This window comes from Saimiri boliviensis, chromosome 10 (genome assembly GCF_048565385.1).
Source record: "Saimiri boliviensis isolate mSaiBol1 chromosome 10, mSaiBol1.pri, whole genome shotgun sequence".
NCBI lineage: Eukaryota > Metazoa > Chordata > Mammalia > Primates > Cebidae > Saimiri > Saimiri boliviensis.
The window spans coordinates 5,924,381-5,940,158 of NC_133458.1; the positions used below are offsets into that span (position 1 = coordinate 5,924,381).

A 15,778-nucleotide genomic window follows, 5' to 3' on the forward strand; every position below is an offset into this window, starting at 1 on the left:
GCTGGAAGCATTCCCTTTGAAAACCGGCACAAGACAAGGATGTCCTCTCTCACCACTCCTATTCAACATAATATGGAAGCTCTGGCCAAGGCAATCAGGCAAGAGAAAGAAATAAAGGGTATTCAAATAGGAAGAGAGGAAGTCAAATTGTCTCTATTTGCAGATGGCGTGATTGTATATTTAGAAAACCCTATACTCTCAGCTGAAATCTCCTTAAGCTGATAAGCAACTTCAGCAAAGCCTTAGGATACAAAATCAATGTGCGAAAATCACAAGCATTCCTATACACCAGTAATAGATAATCAGAGAGCCAAATCATGAGTGAACTCCCATTCACAACTGATACAAAGAAAATTAAAAACCTAGGAATACAACTTACAAGAGATATGAAGGACCTCTTCAAGGAAAACTACAAACCATTGCTCAAGGAAACAAGAGAGGCCCCAAACAAATGGAAAAACATTCCATGCTCATTGATAGGAAGAATCAGTATTGTGAAAATGGCCATACTGCCCAAGGTAATTTTTTGCATTATACTTTAAGTTCTGTGGTACATGTGCAGATTGTGCAGATTTGTTACATAGGTATACACGTGCCATGGTAGTGATTTGCTGCCTCCATTGCCCTATCATCTACATTAGGTATTTCTCCTAATGCTATCCCTCCCTAACCCCCACCCCCTGCTATTCCTCCCCTAGCCCCCCACCCCCCAGGCCCCAGTGTGTGATGTTCCCCTCCCTGTGTCCGTGTGTTCTCATTGTTCAACACCCACTTACGAGTGAGTACATGCATGCAGTGTTTGGTTTTCTGTTCTGTGTCAGTTTGCTGAGAATGAAACTACCCAAGATAATTGATAGATTCAGTGCTATCCCCATCCATGTACCATTGACTTTCTTCACAGAATTAGAAAAAAACTACTTTAAATTTCATATGGAACCAAAAATGAACCTGTATAGCCAAGACAATCCTAAGCAAAAAGTACAAAACTGGAGGTATCACACTAACTGACCTCAAAATATACTACAAGGTTATAGTAACCAAAACAGCATGGTTCAGGTAACAAAACAAATATATAGAACAATGGAACAGAACAGAGGCCTCAGAAATAATGCCACACATCAACAACCATCTGATCTTTGTCAAACCTGACCAAAAACAAAACAAGCAATGGGGCAAGGATTCCCTATTTAATAAATGGTGTTGGGAAAACTGGCTGGCTATATTCCGAAAACTGAAACTGGACTCCTTTCTTACACCTTATACAAAAATTAATTCAAGATGGTGGATTAAAGACTTAAACATAAGACCTAAAACCATACAAACCCCAGAAGAAAACCTAGGCAATACCATTCAGGATATAGGCATGGGCAAAGACCTCATGACTAAAACACCAAAAGCAATTACAACAAATGTCAAAGTTGACAAATGGGATCTAATTAAACTAAAGAGCTTCTGCACAGCAAAAGAAACTATCATCATAGTGAGCAGGCAACCTACGGAATAGGAGAAAATTTTTACAATCTACACATCTGACAAAGGGCGTATATCCAGAATCTACAAAGAACTTAAACAAATTTACAATTTAAAAAAAAAAAAATTAAAAAGGTGGGCAAAGGATATGAACAGACACTTCTCAAAAGAAGAACTTTATGCAGCCAAGAAACACATGAAAAAAACTCATCATCACTGTTCATTAGAGAAATGCAAATCAAAGCCGCAATGAGATAATGTCTCATGCCAGTTAGAAGGGCAATTATTAAAAAGTTAGGAAACAACAGATGCTGAAAAGGATGTGGAGAAATAGGAACACATTTACACTGTTGGTGGGAGTGTAAATTAGTTCAACCATTGTGGAAGACAGTATGGCAATTCCTCAGGGTTCCAGTAACAGAAATACCATTTGACCCAGCAATCCCATTACTGGGTATATACCCAAAGTATTATAAATCATTCTACTATAAAGACACATTCATATGTATGTTTACTACAGCACTATTCACAATAACAGACTTGGAACCAACCCAAATGCCAACAATGATTAATTGGATAATGAAAAGATGACACATATACACCATGGAGTATTATGCAGCCATAAAAAATGATGAGCTCATGTCTTTTGCAGGGACATGGATGAAGCTGGAAACCATGATTCTCAGCAAACTAACATAGGAACAGAAAACCAAACATCACATGTTCTCACTCAGAAGTGAGATAGCACATGGACACAAGCAGGGAAACATCACACACTGGGGCCTGTCAGGGTGGGGACCTAGGAGAAGGATAGCATTAAGAGAAATAACTAATGTAGATGACAGGTTGATGGGTGTAGCAAACCACCATGTTATGTGTATACCTATGTAACTAACCTGCACATTCTGCACATGTACCCCAGAACTTAAAGTATAATAATAATAATGATAATAAAAAGAAATTTCTCAAATCAGTCATTCAACATTTGGAAGCTACATTTTCAAAATATATTGCTGTGAAGCATTAAAAATAAAAGTTATATCATAAAATAAAAATTAATGTGCTTGAGAACTAGAGAGTGAAGATTCAGTCCTTTAACACAAAGATAATTATAGATTACTGTGCTCACCAACACCCCCTTCTCAGGGCCATTGCACTCAAACCACGCTGCTAAAAATATGGACTGAGAGTTCACACTGCATTTCCCACTGGAATTATCCTCAGCCACGTGGAACTGCGTCAGTCAGAGTTATGACCTTCCAGGACTTATTGATTCAGTGATACAAAGGATGAGCTTCTTGCTTCAAACTGGAAGAAATATGAAGATATATCTGCGCTCCAGGTAGAACTGGCTGGAGCCACAGCTGCAATCACACTGCAGTTCATTTTTCCCTCTGGCCAATCCTGCATACCTTACTTCCTCGCCATTTCAGTGGTTAGTCCACCTTGTCATTTATTTCATATATTGTGCTATCTTTTTTCCTCGACCAAAGGAACTGGTGCTTTGTGATGTTTTTTAACTTCCAAAAAGAAAAAAGGAAAGAAGTTTTCAATTTACATATTTGGTACATTCTTTTCTACATTCTCATGCTCTGCTTTTTAATTTCCTTCTGTGTGCTTTCTTTTAGTTTGCTTTGTTTCCTTTGGATCCCCAGTTTTTTGAACTGATATTTGATTCATTTATTTTCATTCTAATTGATCAGTGTTTAGTCATATGAATTTTCTTCTAATCACTGCTATAAATACATCACATAGATTTGATAGGTCATTTTCCATTATCATTAGTTTTTAGAAATTTTTTAAACCAATTTGCATTTCCCCTTTTCCTCGTGTTATTTAATAAAATTTTACTAGATGGGGGAACCTTTTTTCTTTCAAGATTTTGTTAATAATCTCTAGTTTTATTGTATTTTAAAACAAAACTTTGTTTATAGTATTTTACTTTTTGGAACTTTCTGTTTATTAATATTTATTAATATACAGTTAATTTTTTAAATATTCCATGTAAACTTGAGAAGAAGGTATATTCTCTGTTATGAAAATGTCTAGTTTGGTATGTATCCACAGATATCTTTGTGACATTATTTAGGTCTTCCATATCCTCACTGACTTTTGTCAAGATGATCTGTCCTGTACTGAAACTGATATGTTGATACCTCCTTTTTCTTTCTGTTACATCTCCTTGCATCTCCTGTAATTTTCATTTCACAAACATGGTTATCGTGTGAATTGGTATATACAAGTTTATTACCATTATATCTCCATTACAAATTATGTTTAGCATTTTAAAATATCCTTATTTGTCACATTTAATACTTTTAGAATTCAATTATGATATGTATTAGCCATCTCTTCTCTCATTGTTTTCACTTGCCTGGTATACTTTTGTTCATCTCTTTATATTTAACCTTTCTGAAGTATTTCATTGCAGGTGTGTTACATGTAAATTTTCAGTGTTGAAAAGAAAAATCAGTACTGGGACAAAGGATCTCTCAGCAAAGCAGTATTTTTACTTCCTGCAGAAAGGGTACCCACGTTAGCAATCTTGCCACAACAGTACCACGAACAAAGGAAAGCAGACATATTTATCCCTTATGCATTTGGGGTTGTTTTAACTGCTGTATCTGATCTCCAATGGCTGGAGCCAGACTTTGCAATCTCAACTAAAACCCATTTGCCTAACAACTTAAAATTTTTCTAAACAGGTAAGAGCAATGGAGAACAAAAAGGAAGTCCAAATAAGAAAAAGGCATAGGCTGCAAGCTGGGACACGCCTGTGAGCATGTCCAGCACAGACATCTTGGTTAAAGTACAAGGACATAGAATGTACTACCTGCCTGTGAGCAGGTCTAACAGCTACATAGAATAGGGCTTAACAAAAAGTTATTAGCAAAAAGCAAGAAGGCTTTGAAGAAAGTGTTTAAAACAAACAATTATTTCTAACACTTATGATTTTTCTTAAACAAGAAAGGAAACTTTGAAGAGAAACTTTTCTACTTCCCACAGGTGTATTTCTTGTTAGATAATAAGTCTTTGATTGTATAACAAATTAAAATCTTTGTATTTTAACAGTACATTCATAATTATCAATATGACTAATCGAATTGTAACTTAGTCATAATATTTTAAATATTTTGTTATTTACTATCTTCTTTTCTCTGCATGACAAGTATATTTTGCTCTTTATTTTTAAAACCTTTACTCTTTTATATTTGGGAATTTTGTATTTTTGTTATAGTGTTTGTCTTTGTATCTGTTTTTTTTTTTCAGTACCACCATTTCTCTGTTTTCTTATTGCACTTTTTACTCTCTGATATATCAATATTTAGTAATATACTACATCTCCCACCTACTTTCTAAAAGACAACAAATGGTTCTATTTTCCTTTTCTATCTTTTCCTCGTACTGTTAAAGTCATCTTATTTCTATTTTTCATAATATGTAACATTTGTATGCTAGTTTTCTTCCTTGCCTTTGCCTTTGTTTTGGCCTTGTATGTACAATCCTATTGCTATGCAGATGACTGGTTGTTTTGCTGAAATTTTTATAGTCATCCCCTGTTTCACTGGAGCTCACCCTCTGTTAGATTCCTCAGGAGGGGTCATAGATACACAATTCCCTATATTGCTCTATGTCTAAAATGCCTTTCTGTATTCTTGGCACCTAGACAGTTTGACTGGAAATAAAGATCCTTTTCACATTTCCTTTCACATGCATTTTTTAAATTCTGCTCCATTTTTGCTTTTCCTTTCTTTTTATGTTGTTTTTGAAAATTCTAATTACAATTTAATATTTTTCTCTCATATGTTACTTAATGTTTTTGCTGAAAGTCTTGGGATTAGACTTATGCTCTAAATTTACAACTTAGTTAATAAGAAGACATTTATAAAGCAGTGAATTTTAAGACACAATAAATAACTAAATTCTAAAACTGGTCTAATAAAAAAGTGCTACTCACTTTGGGAGGCCAAGGTGGGCAGATCACAAGGTCAGGAGATTGAGACCATCCTGGCTAACACAATGAAACCCCATCTTTACTAAAAATACAAAAAATTAGTCAGGCGTGGTGACACACACCTATAATCCCAGCTACTCCGGAGGCTGAGGCAGGAGAATCACTTGAATCCTAGAGGCGGAAGTTGTAGTAAGCTGAGCTCACATCAGTGCATTCCAACCTGGGTGACAGAGTGAGACTCCATCTCAAAAAAAAAAAAACAAAAAGTTCTCATTTTACCTTGGAAGTCTAATGGTTTTACTAGGATACATCTGGAAGTTCATCAGTCATTCCTGCTTTATTTTCCCAGGTATTCAGTGACCTCCTTCATTATGTACATTTGGGTCATTTTATTACTGGAAAGTATTTTGGATTCAATTTAAATATTAATTCTGTTCTATTGTTTGGTTTTCTATATCAATCACTTCAATTTTATTTATGTTGTTTCTTATGTATCTTCCAGTCAAACACTTTCTCTTGGGTCTTTTTACATCTTCCTTTACCTTATTTTCATTTGCAGATTATTTTCTTGCCTTTCATCAATTCATTCTATTATCTTCCATCTGAGTCTTCTTCACTCTGAGATGATTTTGTCTTTTCTCTTTTTTTTAATTTCTTTGCTAAGTTCAATCAACTCTTTTTTCATTTTTTTCTGATTTTTTCTGTCTATTTTTGCTTTTAGTTTTTGGATTTCTGATTCAAAGTGGTTCTTTAGATTTGAGTTTTCTGTTTTAGCATATTTAACTCATTTTGAATCATTTCTTACATTTTTATTTTGCTTCATGGTTGTTTCTGGAGAGAAGTTTCATCCAGCTGAAATGTGTTAATTCTTACTTTTGGGGTCTTTGTGGTAACTTTGCATAGACTTACCCCATTTCACATGTTTGTGGTGGTTTACAAGATTTCTAGTTTAATGGCTTGGTGTCCTCCTGTCTGTATAGCATAGTCCAGATTTTTTAAGGGATTAGCTTTCTGTTGATGTGGGAAGTAGTTCTGGACCCTCCAATGTTCATGTTACCCTTTGCCTTGTAAGACTGTAACTTTTCCTTCCACTTCTTTTGTTTTTTACCACCCAGTCACCGAAGTTTCCCTTAGTTTTTTTGTCTTTTTCTCTCAGAAGCTATATCTTTTGAAGAATGCCACCTCAAATCACATGCACTATAAGTCTCTTCTCTGTAATCAGTGCTGTGATGGAGTAATTTTTTTTTTTTTTTTTTAGTGTTTTCACAAATAGGATAACTATCATCCTGGTGGTTGTTTTAGAAAGATTTTAGATCTGCTGCTCACTCCCTTCTCTCTTCTATGCAAGTTTATTTTTTTAGTTTTTATTAGACTGCCTTTGCCTACAACAAAGGCTTGCAGCACAGCCTGAGTTCTGTGTGGTTGTGTAAGTTCTTCCCATGTGTGGTCTTCTGTATTGTGGTGAGGTGGATTTAGGCAGCTATCATTGTCCCCAAGTACATAGAAGAAAACACGTTTTCTTAGAGATCTGGATAGTCTTAACTTACGCTCTAAATTTACAACTTAATTAAAAAGAAGACATTTATAAAGCAGTGAATGTTAAGTGATGATAAATAACTAAATTCTAAAACTGGTCTAATAAAACCTTTACAGGAAGGTATACTTTACAGGAATACGAGAATGAATTTTGAGAGATAAGGTATAGCATAGTGTTTAAGAAGGCAGGCTCGGGAGTCGGACCGCAGTGAGTTTGAATCATAGCCCTGCTGCTCACCAGCTGTGCTGTCTCTGGTAAGGATTTTTATGCTCATTTTACAGATCAGGAGGCTGAGGTCTAGAGAGTTAATCACACACCCGCTATCACTGAATACTAATAACTATGTGAAATAATGCGTAAAACGGGCTTTCGTGAGAGTTTATGAAGCATAGCAAATGTTCACTAAGTGTTAGCCATTATTATTAACAAAATAATGAAAGAAATTAGGAAAGGCTTCATAGAGTATAGGGCTTAATGCATACATTATAACCTAGGTAATAATGTGGAGAGGGATTCCTAGGAGAGTCACAGCATGAATAAAGACCTAGGAATGATCTGGGGGCCCAACACATGTGCAAAAAGATGGTGACGGGGGAGTTGCAGGAAGTTAAGACAATCCTTTCCCCCATCTAATGATTTATTTGGAAAAGCAGAGGTAGAGAAGATTAGGTTGACTTGTGCGCCTGATTGTGGATGGAATTGAATGAGTTTGAGGACTTAGGATTTACCTAATCCAGTGCTACTGGAAAAACTGGTCCAGATAAAATTAACAATCTGCCCTAATACAAATGTGTTCTGAGTCTATATACATTTGGAATGATAATATTAAGTAAAGCTAAAGTAACTTCCCTATGTTAAAAACACTCCGAGCTTCAGTAAGCTGGTTCGCACAGTGAATCTTCAAAGTGTAAATAATGTATTCAGCAATATTTCTGAAACTTGAGTACCGTCTGTGACCCTTTTAAGGGAAAAATAAAACATAGAGGTGCCAGTTTGACTAGGGCAGAAATAGAACTCAGATCAGGGCTGGGCAGAGTGACCCACACTTGTAATCCCAGCACATTGGGAGGCTCAGGTGGGCAGATCACAAGGTCAGGAATTGGAGACCAGCCTGGCCGACATGGTGAAACCCCATCTCTGCTAAAAATACAAAAATTAGCTGGACATGGTGATGGGCATCTATAATCCCAGCTATTCAGGAGGCTGAGGCAGGAACATGCCTTGAACCTGGGAGGTAGAGGTTGCAGTGAACCAAGATTGTGCCACTGCACTCCAGCCTGGACAACAGAGTGACAGATTCTGTCAAAAAAAATAATAATTTAAAGGTAAGAACTCAGATCAACCTGAAATTGGCCTATTAAGGGATGCTGTTGGGAAACTGACCATTGCCACTTCACCCAGAAGCAACTGAAAGACCTAGAGGACATTGACATCTCATTATAAAGGCGGAGTTCTTTACCTGACACAATCCTTCTTCCACATGACAGGCATTGTTGATTTGCCCTCAATCTACATGGTGAGCTCTGAGGATACAGACAGCCATCAATTCATCTGCTTCCCCCAGTTATCTTCACACATCTCTGAACCATTTTCATTCAAGTCATGTTGCATCCTAAGATGGTTATGGGCACCTTCCCGTCAGTCATGTGACCCTCTGCTCTGATTTCAATGTGGTCCCTGCAGGTTCACGTGCTGGAAACTTGGTTGCTACTGTGACGGTGTGGAGAGGTAAGGCTTTGGGTCATGAGGGCCCACCCTTGTGAGTGGGTTAACTCTGTTATCACAGGAGTGCTGTTTCTGCCACATGCAATGTCTTGGCCTCCCTGCTAGGAAGCAGGGAAGGCTCCTCTGTTCTTGGGAACCTGCAGTGGAATGAATGCCAACTTTTTTTTAATTTTTAGTTTTTAAATGTTGTGGGTACATAGCATGTGCACATGTTTACGGGATATATGAGATACTTGCTATGGGCATGCATCATGGAGAATGGGATATCCATCCCCTCAAGCATTTATCCTTTGTGTTACAAACAATTCAATTATACTCTTTTAGTTATTTTTAAATGTGTAAGTAAATTATTTTGACTACAGTCACCCTATGGTGCTATCAAATACTAGTTTTATTCATTCTTCCTAACTTTTTTTTGTACTCATTTAACCATCCCCACCTGCCCAACATTCCCTTCTGCCCTTCCCAGCCTGTGGTAACCATTATCTTTCTCTCTGTCTCCACGAATTCAATTGTTCTGGTTTTTACATCCTACAAAGTCCTGTGTCTGGCTTATTTCACTTAACATGATGATCTCTAGTTCCATCCATGTCATTCCAAATGACAGGCTGTCATTCTTTTTATGGCTGACTAGTACTCCATTGTGTACATGTACCACATTTTCTTTATTCATTCATCAGTTGATGGACACTCTTCCAAATGTTGGCTATTGTGAACAGTGCTGCAATAAACATGGGAGTGCAGATACTCTTCAATTTATTGTTTTCCCTTCTTTCCCCAGCTATTTTCCTGGTATATACCCAGCAGTGGGATTCCTGGATCCTATAGTAGCTCTATTTTTAGTTCTGGAGGAACCTCCAACTGTTCTCCATAGTGGTTGTACTAACTTACATTCTCACCAACTGTGTACAAGAGTTCCCCTTTCTCCACATCCTCTCCAGGACTTGTTATTACTTGTCTTTTATATTCTTTTTTTTTTTTTTTTTGAAATGGAGTTTCGCTCTTGTTACCCAGTCTGGAGTGCAATGGTGCAATCTCGGCTCACCGCAACCTCCGCCTCCTGGGTTCAGGCAATTCTCCTGCCTCAGCCTCCTGAGTAGCTGGGATTACAGGCACGCGCCACCATGCCCAGCTAATTTTTTGTATTTTTAGTAGAGACGGGGTTTCACCATGTTGACCAAGATGGTCTCGATCTCTTGACCTCATGATCCGCCTGCCTCGGCCTCCCAAAGTGCTGGGATTACAGGCTTGAGCCACTGTGCCCAGCTCATTACTTGTCTTTTGGATAAAAGCAAATGCTGACTCTTGCAAAACCAAATGGACGCTATTCTCTCATTCCTCTGTCTCCTGTCATGCTTGCACCCATCCCACCTTTATACTTGCCCTACCATGCTTCCAATATACCTTGGATTCTGCATTACTAGGAGCGTGGTTTTTTGGGGGATGAATCTATCATAAAACAGTCATATTGCCTCAAAGAAAAACTAAAATACTGAAGATGCGAGCTTGTGTAATCTTTTAGTGGTGACTTTAGAAATAGTCCCATATCAAGGCTTGAAAGAGCCCATCTCTTTTGAAGTCTGCAATTCTCCAAGGCACAACTCTTCTCTGTCTGGTCTCTACTGAGGGGCAGGCCCATCTGGAGGGGCTCCCGCAGGTTTTTGCCTTGTCTCAGTGCCTGCAGAAATGACTCACTGGTCTTCCCAAAACCCGATGATGCATCAGCCATGCCTTCAAGCTGCTGTGATGGCCCTTGCTTATCCTGGATAGACAGCAGAGTTTGAGTTGGCGCTACTGGATTCACCTTCACTCTCTAGGAATAGCTTCCACTCTCACAAACTCAGAGTCCACCATAAGGGTCTTAAACAGCACGATAAGCCTCTCCTGAAATCTGTAGATAATCTAATTTTATCAGCCAAGGCTAACAAGGCTGCACCTGCCCTCTTTCTCCCTCTCTCTTCTCCTTTTTGATCACCAGGTGTCTGTCCAGGATCTGGGCAGCACATCAAAGTATTCTTCAACTCGGTGCTGGAAACCAAAAGGCATCTGAGACCGGTCTCAATCAATGTAGTTTATTTTGACAAGGTTAAAGACATGCCTGAGAGGGAGCTCATTGCCTTTCTTTAAAGATGATTTTGAGAACTTCAGTAACCAATGGGGCAAAGCAGGCTGGAGAGAAAAGAGGGAAGATATGATTACATTACTGAATCCATACAATGAAAAAAAAAAAAAAAAGCAGCAGGTAGGGGAACTGTGTGCGTTCATCTTCTCACACTCAGTACATCAGCACTTTACACAAGATAAGGTGAACATATAGTAGCTACTTGGAGAGATATTTCACTTTTTATTTGTAGCTCTTTGCTTCAGAACAAAAAGGCAAGGCAGTTTTTTTGTTTGTTTTTGTTTTTTTTGTTTTGTTTTGTTTTGTTTTGTTTTTTGCATGACTCAGCTTTCAGCTTAATTTTTTCTTTTGGCAGAGTGAATTGGAAATCCCAAGTCTTTATTTTCTTTTCACGGTGCCATCAGAGGCTACTGGCATTTCCTAATTCAACAGGAATTCTGAGAAGACAACTCCTCTCACCATCCATTTTCTGAGTATTATTGGTATTGTTTTGAAAAAGAGTTGGCCTAGATTCAAAGGGCTGTACTCTATCCATGTTATAAGCACTTCACAAGTATGTTTGTTGATTCTGGACTTGGTCACCTCCTATGATAACTGTGATTCTCAGCCCCAAAATTCAAGAGAGCAAAACAACAGCAACAACAGTATTTCTTTTGTCCACCAGCTTCATTACTTACTGAGGTCCCCATTCCACCAGAAGACTGATCTGATTAGGATTTTCCCATCTCCAGAGTGCCCAGGCATTTGCGGAGGAGAATCCGTCCTCAGCCACCAGCCCACACAGCTTGCTCCCAAGGTGTCCCCAGGGCCCTCAGTCCTGTCTCCCTGCTGTACACAGGCCACTGGCATCTTCAGAAAGTCAGTCCCATCCTCCTGGAGGCTCCATGCAGCTCCCTCTGGGCTCTGGCTGCCTCTGTAGCAGAAATTCTGAGTATCAGGAGCCAAAAGGCAGTTTTGGTCTCAGGACTGGTCCCTCCCCTGCTTCTGCAAGATTTTTCTAATTTGCCCCAAATTGTTTTAAGCTCTGGGCAGGGAGGATGGGTTGTACACACCACTTTACCTTAAACTCTCCCACACACTTAACTTCTTGACATGAAATATTAAGCCTGCTCCCTGCTCATATGGGTGAATAGATAAGGGGAAATTGTGGGATGCAAAGGGAATGAGTCATAAATTAATGTTGCAAAACACCATTTTGCTGTATGTATAAAATATACTGATGAAAGAGGAGAGAAAACAAAATTATTCCCACACAGGGACAACCATCACCACTGCAGTGAAGCATCCTTTCATGGTGAGATTGGGGAAAAAATTATCAGCAAAGCTTGCCTTTGAAATTCAGTAGAACTGTCCCAGATGGACTCCTGACAATTACCCATCAACAGGCATGAGGTTGTTTTATTGCAGAAGTAAGGAAAGATGACAAAGAGTATCCTTTATTGCTGGGAAGGAAGAAAGTGTTCCTGTAGTGATGGTGCCTGCTGAACCTTAGAAGTTGGTGAATCTGACAAGGCCCAGTTCCTAACAGGCTGCTCCAGTCATGCAGCATTTGATGACCCACAGTCACAGCATCCCACATCTCCTAGGAGCTGGGGAGTGAGACGCAGAAGACAGCAAAGGCAGTGACGACGCATTCATGAGTGGTTTGTTACTGTGATAAGATGAAAACCCAACAGCCCTCTGAACTTTCCCATTGAGGGGCAAGGCTGCACATTTGTCCATCATCTCCTCTCCTTACAGACTGAGACTTGTTCAAGGGCATTAACTCTCCAACACTTCTAGCCTACCCTGCTCACATGCAGCAGAGGCAGAGGCACATGGAGTCTTTGTCACACAGGACCTTTCCCTGGGCCTCTGGGGCAGATCAGGGCATCTGAGTAGGACACAAAGTGGCAGTCAGGGCACAGACATGTGACAAGAAAAACTGGAAAGAAGACAGAGAAAGAGGAAAAGAATCACATGTAAGGGCAAAGCTGAGGCTGCCTCTGTCCCAAATTAAAGAGTCAAATTCAAGGGTCCCCTAAAGGTTGCTCTCCTTCAACACACAGTCACGCCACAAACAATCTCAATACTTTCACAATTGCATGTTCAGTACAAAGAAAACAACAAAGGCATAAGCTCTAATTGAGCTCCCTATCAACACAGCATCTGAGACATGTCTCAATCAATGTAGAAGTTTGACTCCAACAGCCTCCGTGCACATTAGGTATGAGCAGAAGCCGGGGGCCACTCTGCCGGCATCCAAAGTCCTGCTCTGACTTTGGGCAAGGTTTGGTACCTCTGGTTGCTTCAGGTTCCTCTTCTGTAGACCAGTGACACTAACACAGGTCTTAAAATGGTAAATTTTAAGCGTTAGTCTGACTGGATGAAAGAGTGGCCAGGTAGCTGGTAAGATGTTATTTCCAATGTGCCTGTGAAGGTGCTTACAGAAGAGATTAGCATTGGAATCAGCAGACTGTGTAAGGGAGATCTCCCCTCACCGACATGGGTGGGCACCAACCCATCCCTCAAATGCCCAAATAGAACCAAAAGGCAGCAGAAGTGTGAATTTGCTCTCTCTTCTGGACCTGGGACATCCATCTTCTCCTGCCCTCGGACACCAGCACTCCTGCTCTCAAGCCTTCAGACCCAAACTGAGCTACACCACTGGCTTTTCTGGTTCCCCAGGTATTTTTGTTTGTTTGGTTGGTTGATTGGTTGGTTGGTTGGTTGGTTTTGAGGCGGGGCCTATCTCTGTTGCACAGGCTGGTGTGCAGTGGCACATTCTCAGCTCACTACAACCTCAGCCTCCCAGGCTCAACTGATGCTCCCACCTCAGTGGGATACCCTCTCTCAAGTTGCTGGGACTACAGGTGTGCACCACTGTGCCCAGCTGATTTTTGTATTGTTAGTAGAGACAGTGTTTTGCCATGTGGCCCAGACTGTTGACAAACTCCTGGACTCAAGCAATCTGCTGGCCTCAGTCTTCCAAAGTGCTGGGATTATAGGCAAGAGCCACCATACCTGGCAGGGTTATCCAGTTCACAGAAAGCAGATTGTGGGACTTCTTAGCCTAAACATTCTCATGACTCAATTCCTATCGTGTGTGTGTGTGTGTGTGTGTGTGTGTGTGTGTGTGATGTTTCTCTGGAGAACTGTGGGAGTTCAGTCGGGGTAGTGGCAAAAATATTAAGGAAAAATATTAGAGAAAGTTATATAGTCATAAACATTCTTGGAAGGCTGAAAAGTTTGCATAGTTTTAGTAGAAGTTTCACCTGAAGGCAGCCTTATCTCCTTTACTTTTAGTTGATAAGAAAAGCAAATAGCTAGGAAATGTGGGGCAGTTTATCTGAATAACTTGTTTACTCGTGTGGTCCTATAAACTAACCTTTAATCATTCCAGTGGGGGAGGCTCTTTCAGTACAGGAGGTCAACCAGGGATATTACCCACTAATGGTGTTTACTTTAGGCCTCAGAAACTGTCCTTTAATCTCTTCACTCTAATGGTGTTGACTCAAAGCTTTTTTCATTTAATGTGTGCTGAATAAAGGCCAGAGAGGCCAGGATGTAGGGGGCCAGTAGCTGCTATCTCTTTACAGCACTCTCCTCAAGTATCTGGTAGTGGCCTGGACACACCAGCCCACTCATTCACTGTATTCTGTGTGTGAGTGAATTTATTCATCCATCATTGAGTCAGAGTCTGGAGGATAGACCCCCACAGGTGATGACCCCAACACAGAACCTTGACTAATACAGGTCTATAATCCCATATTCACAATTCCAAAACACAAGAAATTCTGAGAAATTTGTTTTCATAACTTTTTGGCAGCACTTTGATCTGAATTAAAATGAGGTGACTTATAGTCTACGTTTTCCCCACTAATCATAAATATTCATATATTGCTCTGAGAAAATGGTAACATGTTTAGTAATGGGGTGCTGCTAAGGATGTAACACTATATGTGGCATAGGCACCATAAAAAGATAGTGAGGAAAAGACTTTTACTCAAACCACATCTGGTCTGAAGGGCTTTAGACGGGGAGTGTGTGGAACCTGTCCACCTGTGTTGTGATTGCAGAGATCCCCCATTAGTGTTGATTCCAGATGCAAACCATGATACATTACATACACCCATAGTGCTTACCACGGATCAGGCGCTGTTTCCAGCCATTTATATGTAATAACTTACTTATGTATTGCTTATAACCCCCTAATATTTGCATCTGAAATCATCACCAATATTGAAACTTTCCAGTTACAATCACAAGGAACTTCCAACATTGTGGGCAGGAAAATCTTCATGAGTTACAGGTTTTGTAAAAATTTAAAACTGGACTTGTGAAGCCAGCACCTTTGTGATGAACGGGGAGTAGAGTCACTGCACTGAGAGTGAGTCCAGGCCGGAGAGAGCCAGCTTCCTTGTGGATGCAGCTGCTCATGATGTTTCATCAGCAGCACAGAAAGCTGGCTCCACAGGTAACCATGCGTGACAGCTGTCCAGGGCCGACTTCCAACCAGATGAGAAACCATTAGGCACAGAGTGAGAAGAGTTGGGTGTGGGCAGAGGAAGACAGATGGCCAAGCAGGATGGAGGTTGCAGCTTGGAAAGTTTGCCTGACTTTTTTAGTTTTTTATTTTTATTTTATTTTCTCAGACAGTCTCACTCTTCCACCAGGCTGGAGTGCAGTGGCGTGATCTTGACTCACTGCAACCTCCACCTCCTGGACTCAAGTGATTCTCCTGCCTCAGCCTCTCGGGTAGCTGGGATTACACACACCCACGATGATGCCTGGCTAATTTTTGTATTTTTAGTAGAGACAGGGTTTTGCCATGTTGGTCAGACTGATCCCAAAGCACTGATCTGCCCGCCTCAGCCTCCCAAAGTGCTGGGATTACAGGCATAAGCCACTGTGCCCTGCTGGCTTTTTTATTTAAGATGACACTCCTTAGTCACTGGTGAGGTGCAGTGCTAATAATTCCGTGTCAGCA

The 15,778-nt window shown here is 40.0% G+C and overlaps 1 long non-coding RNA gene across 2 annotated transcripts in view; it reads right to left on the reverse strand.

Moving 5' to 3' along the window:
* LOC141579999 (uncharacterized) overlaps positions 1-15,778 on the reverse strand; it is a 504,242-nt gene that overhangs the window by 172,878 nt on the left and 315,586 nt on the right. The gene's annotated exons all lie outside the window — the stretch shown is intronic.